Raw genomic sequence first — 11,897 nt, forward strand, 5'->3', positions numbered from 1 at the left:
ATGGAACTACAGTCTGGTTGGGTGCTTTAAGGTTACTTTCTCTCGGAGCCCACCCAGTGGGAGTGTCACTCTTGCTGTGCTTTCTGGGAGAGGGTACTTAAGATGCGGATGTCACGAGGGTCAGGATTCCGGGCCAGAAGTAAGTTCTGACTCCATGGTTCTGGTCCTCCTGGTCATCCCCCAGGAAGGCTTTGGCCTGGGGTGCGGATCCATCCAACTTTATGTCTTGGGGCTGGCTAGCCCGAGGCAAGGAAACTAAAGAAAGGATTCTGAGGTGGTCTGGCGCCATCTCCGGTTGTGGAGATGCCCAGCAACTTCGTAGCTATCCAGGGGAGGACTCTTCAGAAGAAGGCCACATATGGGTTGGCTTCTTAGCAAGAGCTTGGTGAGGCTGAGGGACCTAAGTGAATCCAATCTTGTGGGTATCACCAAACTGGCTGAAAGATCCAGGTATCAAGAGTGTGCTACAAGTTCTAGTTTCCTACAAATTCTACAACAAAGTCTGTGGCAGAGACTTGTTCCTGATTTAAGCACCTTGTTGGCTACTAGGGATGAGCTTCGTGTTCGAGTCGAACGTACGTTCGACTCGAACATTGGCTGTTCGTGCGTTCGGCGAATTCCGAACGTTTTGGCCGTTCGCGTCAAAATTCGAGTGACGCGCGCGCGGACCACAATGCACTGCGTTAGCGCAGTGCATTGCTGCCCGATGATTGGCCAAGCATGCACTGTGACCCCGCATGCTTGGCCAATCGCAGCGCCGGCAGCGAGGAGAGCCATGATTGGCCACAGGCATCCTGCCTGTGGCCAATCATAGCTCAGGCTGTGTAGTGCACGCCCCACACTATATAAGGCCGCCTTTAAGGCGGCCTCCTGTAGTGTGTTACTTTGCATCTGAAGCAGTGGGTGTTCTGTGTACCTTCAACACAGTACACACCAATCGTTTTTGGCTGATTTCCTATCTTGCTGCTGTGTAGTGGTTGTTGTCTGTGCCCTGACTGCAGTATACACCACTATATTCACCTCACCTATATAGCTAGTGATCTAGCTTTAACCACTTAACAACTGCCCATTGCCGATTAACGGCTTCAGGGCGGTTGTTTAACTCAGAGAGGCCGTTGATTAACGGCCTCCCGGAATTCTGCTCTCGCGTGCCCCGAGGTGTGCGCACTCGAGAGCATCCGTGACCGCCGGGTCCATAGGACCCGGCGCATCACGGTAAACGGCCGCTCATAGCGGCCGTTTACCACGTGATTGCTCCGTCAAATGACGGAGTGATCACTTGGAAACAAACCGGCGTCATGTTATGACGCCTGTTCCTCCCTCCCCTTTCTGTACCGATCGGTACAGCGGAGGGGAAAGAGATCGGTGTCAGCAGCGATGTGGGCTGCATCTGCAGTGCCCACATTGCTGCTCACCGAATTTAACCCCTCAATTCCCTGCCAATACTCTGCAATACCAGTGCATACTCTGCAGTACCCCGCCATTACTCTGCAGTACCCCGCCATTACTCTGCAGTACCCCGCCATTACTCTGCAGTACCCCGCCATTACTCTGCAGTGCAGTACCCCGCCATTACTCTGCAGTGCAGTACCCTGCCATTACTCTGCAGTGCAGTACCCTGCCATTACTCTGTAGTACCCCGCCATTACTCTGCAGTGCAGTACCCCGCCATTACTCTGCAGTGCAGTACCCTGCCATTACTCTGCAGTGCAGTACCCCGCCATTACTCTGCAGTACCCCGCCATTACTCTGCAGTACCCCGCCATTACTCTGCAGTGCAGTACCCCGCCATTACTCTGCAGTGCAGTACCCTGCTATTACTCTGTAGTACCCCGCCAATACCCTGCCAATACTCTGTAATACCCTGCCATAAATTGCCATACCCAGCCATACTCAGAGATACCCAGCCATACTCGGTGATACCCTGAAATACCCAGCCATAGACGCCCCCCACCCCTCACCGCCCTCCGGTGCTTCTACCAACTCGCCAGTACGATCAAAGCCAGAATCTTTTTTTTATTTTTTATTTCAGGCTTCCCAGCCTAGAGGTGAGATGTGGGGTCATATTGACCCCCCAGATTTCACTGTAAAGAGGACCTGTCACCCCATATTCCTATTACAAGGGATGTTTACATTTCTTGTAATAGGAATAAAAGTGATCAAAAATATATTTTTGGGAAAAAAAATGTCAAACTAAAATAAATAAAGTAAAATGAACAATAAAAAAATAAAATAAAAATTAAAGCGCCCATGTCCCCATGTGCTCGCATGTGCCACACATGTGAGGTATCGCCGAGAATGTTAGAGCGAGAGCAATAATTCTAGTCCTAGACCTCCTCTGCAACTCAAAACATGTAACCAGTAAAAAAATATTTAAAGCGTCGCCTATGGGGATTTTTTAAGTAGCGACGTTTGGCGCCATTCCACGGGCATGTGCAATTTTGAAGAGTGACATGTTTGATATCTATTTACTCAGCATAACTTCATCTTTCACTTTATGCAAACATTGGGCTAACAAGTGGTTAATAATAGAGCTTGCAGTCAGTAGTGTTAGGAGATAGTGCGTGCTGTCTGCGTGCTCTGTACCCAGTACATACCGCTATAATATAGGGCAGGCCCCTACTTTCAAACATCCAACTTACAAACATCTCCTACTTGCAAACGCAAGGAGACAGCAGCAAGTGAGATGAAAAAAGATGGACGACAAAACAAATTATACAGGGGTGATAACCCTTCCCTATGTTTTCCAAAAAGCTTAAAGATAGTTTTTTTGACTGGAGCTACACTTTAAAAATGTACCGGTTGAAAATGACAAACAGATTCAACTTAACACAACAAACCTACACAGTCCCTGTCTTGTTTGCACCGCCTGTATACTGCTGTTCTGAGTATATAGGGCCTGGGGGCCACACGCATTTCCTTTTTTTAATATGGGTAAGGGGTTCCCCTTAATATGCGTACAAGACCCAAAGGGGCTGGTAATGGGCAGGGAGGGCTACCCATGCCATGTTTCTCAATGATTTTCAACCATATTGCAGGAACCAGATATAACATTAAAACCGCAAGCAGACACCCCGCAGGCACCATATTTAAAGGAATATTTCACTTTTTTTTTTTCACTTTAATCGTCATTAAAATCAGTGCTCCCGCCAAAACGGCAGTTTTTAAAACTTTTTTTTGCAGTGACCCATGTCCCCTGAGGCAGGAGGCAGGTCGCCAAACCCTTTTTAGGACACTATCTTGCATATTAGCCGTTAAAATGAGCACTTTCCAATTCGAACGTTCGAGTCCCATAGACTTCAATGGGGTTCTAACGTTCGTACCGAACGCGGGGGTCGTTCGCAAGTTCTGGTGCGAACCGAACCGGGGGGTGTTCGGCTCATCCCTATTGGCTACTAGGCCTTGTGAGAGAGGGACTGTCCAACCTGAGTGATCATCCAGCTGTGAATGGCTATTCTCTGGATTTAGACGAAGTAAGCAAGTCCTTTATTACTGACTTTGACACTAAGAGTACCTGAACTTTCCTCCTAACCCTCTGATCCTATACTAAGAGACCGTTCGTTAACTACGTTTTTTGCAAATAAAAATCTCTTTAAGTGGATATGTCATCAGTCTCTAAAGTTTCTGGGCCATCTACCACGGGAACCCCCTAGACGTAAATCGAGGTGGAGAAGGTAACGGTAAGCCCAATCAAACCAGCAGCTCCTTCGGGGGTCAGTGCTTACATATATATATATATATATATATATATATATGTGAAAAAAAAGTGTAGGAAGCCTGTTGGAGCCCTGAATGCGATCATGTGAGAAAGAAAAATCCCCTAGGGTAATTCAGTATCCACAACCTTATACTACTATAACAAACGGCCAGAGCATTTCCGTTGCAGCCATCCAAAACAGCTGATGAGAATCATGCGATTCCATCCCATGAACATTTTACTATGTATGCAGTGACCGGCCACTAATAAGAGTAAATTAAAGATGCAATCATGGATCCCGCAAGCGGTCGTAGCAATACATCGGCTCGTGGGATCAGGATAGTAGGAGCGCACATGCGCCCCCGCTGCACTGCAGGGGTGCCGAGGCTCGTGGCCGACGGTCGATAACCCGCGGGCATGAGAGGCAGAACAGGGACGTGTGTGTGTGTGTGTGTAACCACATAAATCCGTGTTCTGTGAAGAGTGACAGAACGTGAGTTCCTAATAGCTAGAAACCACGATCTGTCATTTCCTCTAGGTCACCCCACACACACAATTAACTCCTTGATCGCCCCCTAGTTTTAACCCCTTCCCTGCCAGCGACATTTTTACAGTAATCAGTGCATTTTTAAAGCATTGATCGCTGTATAAATGCCAATGGTCCCAAAAATGTGTCAGAAGTGTCCGATGTGTCCGCCTTAATGTTGCAGTCCCGCTAAAAATCGCAGATCGCTGCCATTACTTGTAAAAAAAAAAAAGTAATAACAATAAAAATCCTTTAAATCTATATAGCATTTATTTAGAGCCGATCGCCCATTCTAAAAAAAAACGGTACCGGGATAATGCCTGCAGCTGCAGCCATTCAGGAATAACAACCAATGAGGCTAAAAGCCACTCAGTTGCTATCCTGTAGGAGCGGGAGGGGACTTCCACCCCCAAACCCCCCCCCCCCCCCCCCCCCCGCCGCCTTCTGTCCCACCTGGAGACCCGATCCTTGATCAGCCACTTCCGACGGCTATACATAATGCTTGGGGGTTTCTAAGTAATTTTCTAGCAAAAAATACAGATTTTACTTTGTAAACAAGAAATGTCAGAAATAGGCTTAGTCGTGAAAGGGTTAACTAATAGAAGGATGCCAAATTATATGAAAATAAGTCACATCTGGGTGAGCCGAGATGGTTCACATATAGAACAAGTTATTTATTCTGAATTACCCCTTTAAATACATGGCAGTTAGGGAGACAGGAATTGTTGTTAAAGTTCACGATTTTATTATAAACTTTGCAGATGATTGTTTAGTAAGCAATCACCATTGTGAATAAAGATCCAGCCTGAATGAAAGATGGCCGAATAAGGAGACGACTTCAGCTTAATTTTTCTTGCGAAATTTCTCACTGCTGTGCGTACAATGTGTTGATTTGGAAAGTGACGGTAATTGGTAGTTTGCTGCCCTCTACTGGTCCTTTTCAATATACATCATTTTCCGCTATTACTGGGAGAGTAACTGCAACTACTGGACTCGTCTCACGAGATGTCCCTAATGGCCCGTGCACACGATTCGAATATCGCATGAAAACTGTCGTCCGAGGAAGAATCGTACGATTTTCGGATCGTGTGTACACTACTTTCGACAGCCGAACACGTCAGTTCATCCGATATTGAAATAATGCTACTATACATTGAAAAAAAAAAACATTAACGTTATAAATTTACAAAAAACTATTTAGCAGAAAATCTAAGGCAACTGTGGACTTTCATGGTACGGTAAGGACTCACATAAACTTTAGTATAAAAAAGTATAAATTTATTTAGAAACATCAACAAACCGTTTTTGTTTTAAAAAAAATAAGTCCTGGGAGGGAAATGTACATAATACATACAGATATATCTCTATATGGGAACTGAACAGTGAAAACGTGCATTCAATCCTCTACAATAGGGGAAAAAGAATGACGATCAGGCTGATTCAAACTCGACATGTTTCGCGGGTTGTCCGCTTCTTCAGGAGTGTATATTTCCCGAGAGATATAATTCGATCGGACATGCACGAAAATTTTCATCGTACGATTCCACATTTTACGATTTTCGTTTAGTTAGTACAGTTGTCCGGAAATACAATACAATACAGATACATTACAACACATGACATCACTTCCGATTTTTTTTTTTTTCTGTCATACAAGAATTTTCGTAACTTTACCTATTCAGTTTCTACTTGCGACTATCAAAGTGGTTGTAATGGGTTTGTATTGTATTGTATTTTCGGACAACAACTATACTGATTAACCACTTGAGATCCGCGCTATAGTAAAAAGACGTCTACAGCGCGGATCTCAATTTCCGGGACTACGTCTATTGACGTCGTCCCCTTTAAGAGTTCCCCGCGCACTCCCGGGAGCGCGCATCGGGGAAAATCTGTGTTGGCCGTGTCCGCTGGACACAGCCAATCACAGATCGCTGTAAACGCCCAATCACAGCGGCCGTTTACAGCACGATCGCCTCCTCCAATGGGTGATGATCTCAAATGTAAACAAATGAGATCATCACCCATTGCCGAACGTGTCTCCTCACACAGCGATAGCGTGTGAGGAGACCGAAGGAGTTAGTGAGTTTTACAGCATACTAAAAGTGACAGTAAACCTATTAAAAACCCTGCCAGTGCCCAGATCTACCCTGCCAGTGCCCAGATCTACCCTGCCAGTGCCCAGATCTACCCCGCCAGTGCCCACCTGTGCCCACCTGTGCACCGCCAGTGCCCACCTGTGCACCGCCAGTGCTCCATCTGTGCACCACCAGTGCCCGCCAGTGCCAGCCAGTGCCAATCGGTGCCCATCTGTGCCTCAGCAGTGCCCATCTGTGCCGCCTAAGCAGTGCCCATCTGTGCCGCCTCAGCAGTGCCCATCTGTGCCCATCTGCCTTATCAGTGCACATCCGTGCAATAAATCAGTGCACATCTGTGCCGACCTATCAGTGCCCATCTCTGCCGCCTCAGCAGTGCCCATCTGCCGCCTCAGCAGTGCCCATCTGCCGCCTCATCAGTGCACATCCGTGCAATAAATCAGTGAACATCCGTGCAATAAATCAGTGCACATCCGTGTCGACCCATCAGTGCCCATCTGCCGCCTCAGCAGTGCCCATCTGTGCCGCCTCAGCAGTGCCCATCTGTGCCGCCTTAGCAGTGCCCATCTGTGCCGCCTTAGCAGTGCCCATCTGCCGCCTCAGCAGTGCCCATCTGTGCCGCCTTAGCAGTGCCCATCTGCCGCCTCAGCAGTGCCCATCTGCCGCCTCATCAGTGCACATCCGTGCAACAAATCTGCACATCTGTGCAATAAATCAGTGCACATCTGTGCCGACCCATCAGTGTCCATTTGTGCCACCTCAAAAGCGCCCATCTGTGCCACCTCAAAAACGCCCATCTGTGCCACCTCATCAGTGCCCATCAGTGCTACAATGGCTAAACGCGTCTTTTCCGCTGAGGAGGCGTACCAAATTATTTCCGCGGCCGACGAGAGCAACGGGGAGCTCTCCTCTTCCGATTCCTTTTCGGATTCGGATTCTGAAGACGTAACTTATGAGCCAGTCCTCAGCAGTGAAACACTGACTGATGAATCCGAGGAGGAAGATATCCGGCCCATCAAGCGAAGGCGTTCTAGTGAGGCAGTGCCGTCCACCAGCACCGCAGTGCCGTCCACCAGCACCGCAATGCCGTCCACCAGCACCGCAGTGCCCCAGCAAGAAAGGCCAAGTACCAGTGGGGTGTCATCTCAGCCCCAAAGGGTTAGGAGCCATGCTGGCCTTCCCTATGCCCTTCAGAATCCCTTGTGGCTTCCTCCTAATTCAGGAGAGGCCAATGTTCCCCCTTTCACCGCCCAGCCAGGAGTCCAGGTGGACACGGAGAATTTTAGCCCCATCGATTTTTTTAATTTAATTTTTACGGAGGACATGTTGGCGTCAATTGTGGCCCAGTGCAACCTGTATGCACAACAATTTATTTTTCAAAATCCGACCTCCTATTATGCCCGTCCCTACGAATGGAGAGACCTAACGGTGGAGGAGTTCAAGCTTTTTTTAGGCCTCACATTTAATATGGGACTCAACAAAAAAAACCAATTACGTACCTACTGGTCAACCCACCCCCTCCACCACTCACCGCTCTTCTCCGCGGTAATGCCCAGAACCAGATATCAGATGATCCTGAGGTTCTTACATTTCAGTGACAATTCCCAATGCCTTCCACGAAATGATCCAAATTATGACCGCCTTTACAAAATTCGACCAATACTAAATTATTTTTCTGAAATATTCCCCAAATTGTTTACCCCGGACCAACACATATGTGTGGATGAGTCCCTTATTAAATTTAGTGGCAGGCTTAGGATGAAGCAATTTATGCCCAGCAAAAGGGCCCGCTATGGGGTGAAGGTCTACAAATTATGTGACCGAGCCACAGGGTACACGTATTCCTTCAAGGTGTACGAAGGGAAGGACACCCAGCTACAGCCCCCTAATTGTCCGGACTATTTGGGATCCAGCGGAAAAATTGTTTGGGACCTCATATACCCCCTACTGGATAAAGGCTACCACCTGTATGTAGACAACTTCTACACATCTCTGCCCCTGTTCCACAACCTTCACCGGAAGAAGACGCCAGCATGTGGCACTGTAAAAAAGAACCGGAAGGGCTTTCCTCAAAGTCTGGTGAACAAGAAGCTGCAGAAAGGAGAAACCGCAAGTCTAAGAAACAAGGAGGTTCTGGCAGTGAAGTGGAGGGACAGAAGGGATGTATATATGTTGTCTTCTATCCACAACGATACCTTCGTGGAAATCCCCAGAAGGAATGGCCCAGTAAAGAAACCCAAATGTATTTCCGAGTATAATTTGTTCATGGGAGGAGTCGACTTCAACGACCAAATGATGGAACCATATCTGGTCTCAAGACGGACATATCATTGGTACAAAAAAGTAGTAATTTATTTTTTTCAATTGGCCATTTACAATTCATATGTAATTTACAGCAACGCCACCCAAAACCCCAAACGTTTCTTTGGCTACCAGGAGGAAGTTTTCACAGCCCTTATTTTCCCAAACGGCCCACCAGAAAATATCAGATCAGACGTTGTTAGTCGACTCTCCGAGCGCCACTTTCCGGATAAAATTCCCCCCACACCAACAGGCAAAAGACGCCAAAAAAGATGTAAGGTGTGTACCAAAGCAGGAGTCAGAAGAGACACATCTTATTATTGTGCACAAAGGCCTCTGCATAGGCGACTGTTTTCGGCGTTACCATACTTCAATTAATTTTTAGTGAAGTATGGTAAACATAATCCTCAGTTCCTGCCTTCATACACCTTCACACCCCTTATGCCACTGCCTGCTTTGTAACTGACCCTGGCTTGTTATTTGACCACTCTTATGCCTGCCGATTCTGTACATACCGCTGCCTGATCTGGAACTGACCCTGGACTGTTATTCGACCACGCTTCTGCCTAACGATTCTGTACATACCTCTGCCTGATCTGGAACTGACCCTGGACTGTTATTCGACCATGCTTCTGTCTAACGATTCTGTATATATCTCTGCCTGATCTGGAACTGACCTTGGACTGTTTGACCACGATATTTGCCTGCCTCTTGGACTGATCTTGTATTCTGCAACTGGACTAGTGGGATTCAACACGGGGTCTCACATATGTGAGGGGCTCCAGTATAGTTTTTCTGGAAGAAGAAAACAATTTTCTTTGTTTTCTTATTCCTAGATTAGGGTCTGGAGACTCGGAGGCTTCAAAGAGATTTGGGAGGGAGAAGCCTCTACCCCTATCCCCATTCTGTCCTGAACGAGGCTCTACTTCTGTCTGCTGCCTGTAGGACTTACTGCCATCATGCCGCACTGACCACACCACAAGGACCTGCCTACTACCAGGACCAATATTTTTGGCACTGCTGACATCTCTGCACTAACCCTGGACTGTAATATGGACAGTATCCCTGCCTGCTGCCTGAAAAACTGTGTTCGCTGTTGCTGACCAAGTCCCTGCCTGCTGCCTGGACCAGTGATATCCTCCTGTGGACAACTGCGCTTCTAAAACCACAGGTAATCTTTTCTTTACCCTTTGCTCAGCATAATGTATTTGGGGGTGTAATTCTTGGTATGTGCAGGCTATGTGTCCCTGGAACGCCGACGGTGTTTCTTGCATGTTGCGCCTCTGTATTTGGTCAGGCTGTGTAAAAGTCTCACACATGTGGTATCGTTATACTCAGGAGGAGTAGTAGAACGTATTTTGGGGTGTTATTTTTGCTATGTAAATGCTATGCGTTGGAAATATCTTATAAACGGACAACTTTGTGTAAAAAAAAATGCGTTTTCATTTTTTTCCACATTTTCCGAAAACTTCTGGAAAAAAATGAACCATTGAAAAGACTCATTATGCCTCATAGATTATACGTTGGGGTGTTAGCTTTCCAAAATGGGGTCATTTTCTGGACGTTTCCATTGCCCTGGTGTTCCAGGGCCTTCAAAACTGTAATAGGTGATTGAGAAATGAAATGTGTAATTTATGCTCTTAGAATGCCTGAAGGTGCTACTTCAAAATTAGGCCTCTGTATGTGGTCAGGCTGTGTAAAAGTCTCACACATTTGGTATCGTTATACTCAGGAGGAGTAGTAGAACGTATTTTGGGGTGTTATTTTTGCTATGTAAATGCTATGCGTTGGAAATATCTTATAAACGGACAACTTTGTGTAAAAAAAAATGCGTTTTCATTTTTTTCCACATTTTCCGAAAACTTCTGGAAAAAAATGAACCATTGAAAAGACTCATTATGCCTCATAGATTATACGTTGGGGTGTTAGCTTTCCAAAATGGGGTCATTTTCTGGACGTTTCCATTGCCCTGGTGTTCCAGGGCCTTCAAAACTGTAATAGGTGATTGAGAAATGAAATGTGTAATTTATGCTCTTAGAATGCCTGAAGGTGCTACTTCAAAATTAGGCCTTCTGTATGTGGTCAGGCTGTGTAAAAGTCTCACACATTTGGTATCGTTATATTCAGGAGGAGTAGTAGAACGTATTTTGGGGTGTTATTTTTGCTATGTAAATGCTATGCGTTGGAAATATCTTATAAACGGACAACTTTGTGTAAAAAAAAAATGCGTTTTCATTTTTTTCCACATTTTCCGAAAACTTCTGGAAAAAAATGAACCATTGAAAGACTCATTATGCCTCATAGATTATACGTTGGGGTGTTAGCTTTCCAAAATGGGGTCATTTTCTGGACGTTTCCATTGCCCTGGTGTTCCAGGGCCTTCAAAACTGTAATAGGTGGTTGAGAAATGAAATGTGTAATTTATGCTCCTAGAATGCCTGAAGGTGCTACTTCAAAATTAGGCCTCTGTATGTGGTCAGGCTGTGTAAAAGTCTCACACATGTGGTATCGTTATACTCAGGAGGAGTAGCAGAATGTATTTTGGGGTGTTATTTGTGGTATGCACATTCCGTGTGGGAGAAATAAGCTATTACAATGAAAATTTTGTGAAAAATATAAAAAAAAATCGTAATTTTGCAAAGAATTATGGGAAAAAATGACAACTTAAAATAACTAACCATGCCTCTTACTAAATACATTGGAATGTCTACTTTCCAAAAAGGGGTCATTTGGGGGGCATTTGTACTTTCCTGGCTTGTTAGGGTCTCAAGAATGGAGATAGGCCTTAGTACATCAGATGTGATCTTTTTTTGCAAATCTTTATGATTTGCACCATAGCTTGTAGACTCTATAAATTTCACACAGATCATATAATATGCAAAAATTTGGGTTATTTTTACCAAAGATGTGTAGTAGTATAAATTGTGGCCAAAATTTATGAAGAAAAATTGCTAATTTGCTAAATTTTGTCACAGAAACGAAGAAAAATTCATTTTTTTTCAAAATTTTCGGTCTTTTTTCATTTATAGCGCAGAAAATAAAAAACCGAGAGGTGATCAAATACCACCAAAAGAAAGCTCTATTGGTATGAAGAAAAGGACAAAAAAATCATTTGGTTACAGTGTTGCATGACTGAGTAATTGTCATTCAAAATGTGAGAGCACTGAAAGCTGAAAATTGGTCTGGGACTGAGGGGGGTTTAAGTGCCCAGTAAGCAAGTGGTTAAACGAAAATCTAGATTAAGGCTTATCTGTAGGTGCAAGAAATATCACCCAAACCT

Source organism: Lithobates pipiens, unplaced genomic scaffold, assembly GCF_037356315.1.
Source record: "Lithobates pipiens isolate NorthernLeopardFrog02 unplaced genomic scaffold, aLitPip1_a1.2 Scaffold_7, whole genome shotgun sequence".
NCBI classification, from domain to species: domain Eukaryota; kingdom Metazoa; phylum Chordata; class Amphibia; order Anura; family Ranidae; genus Lithobates; species Lithobates pipiens.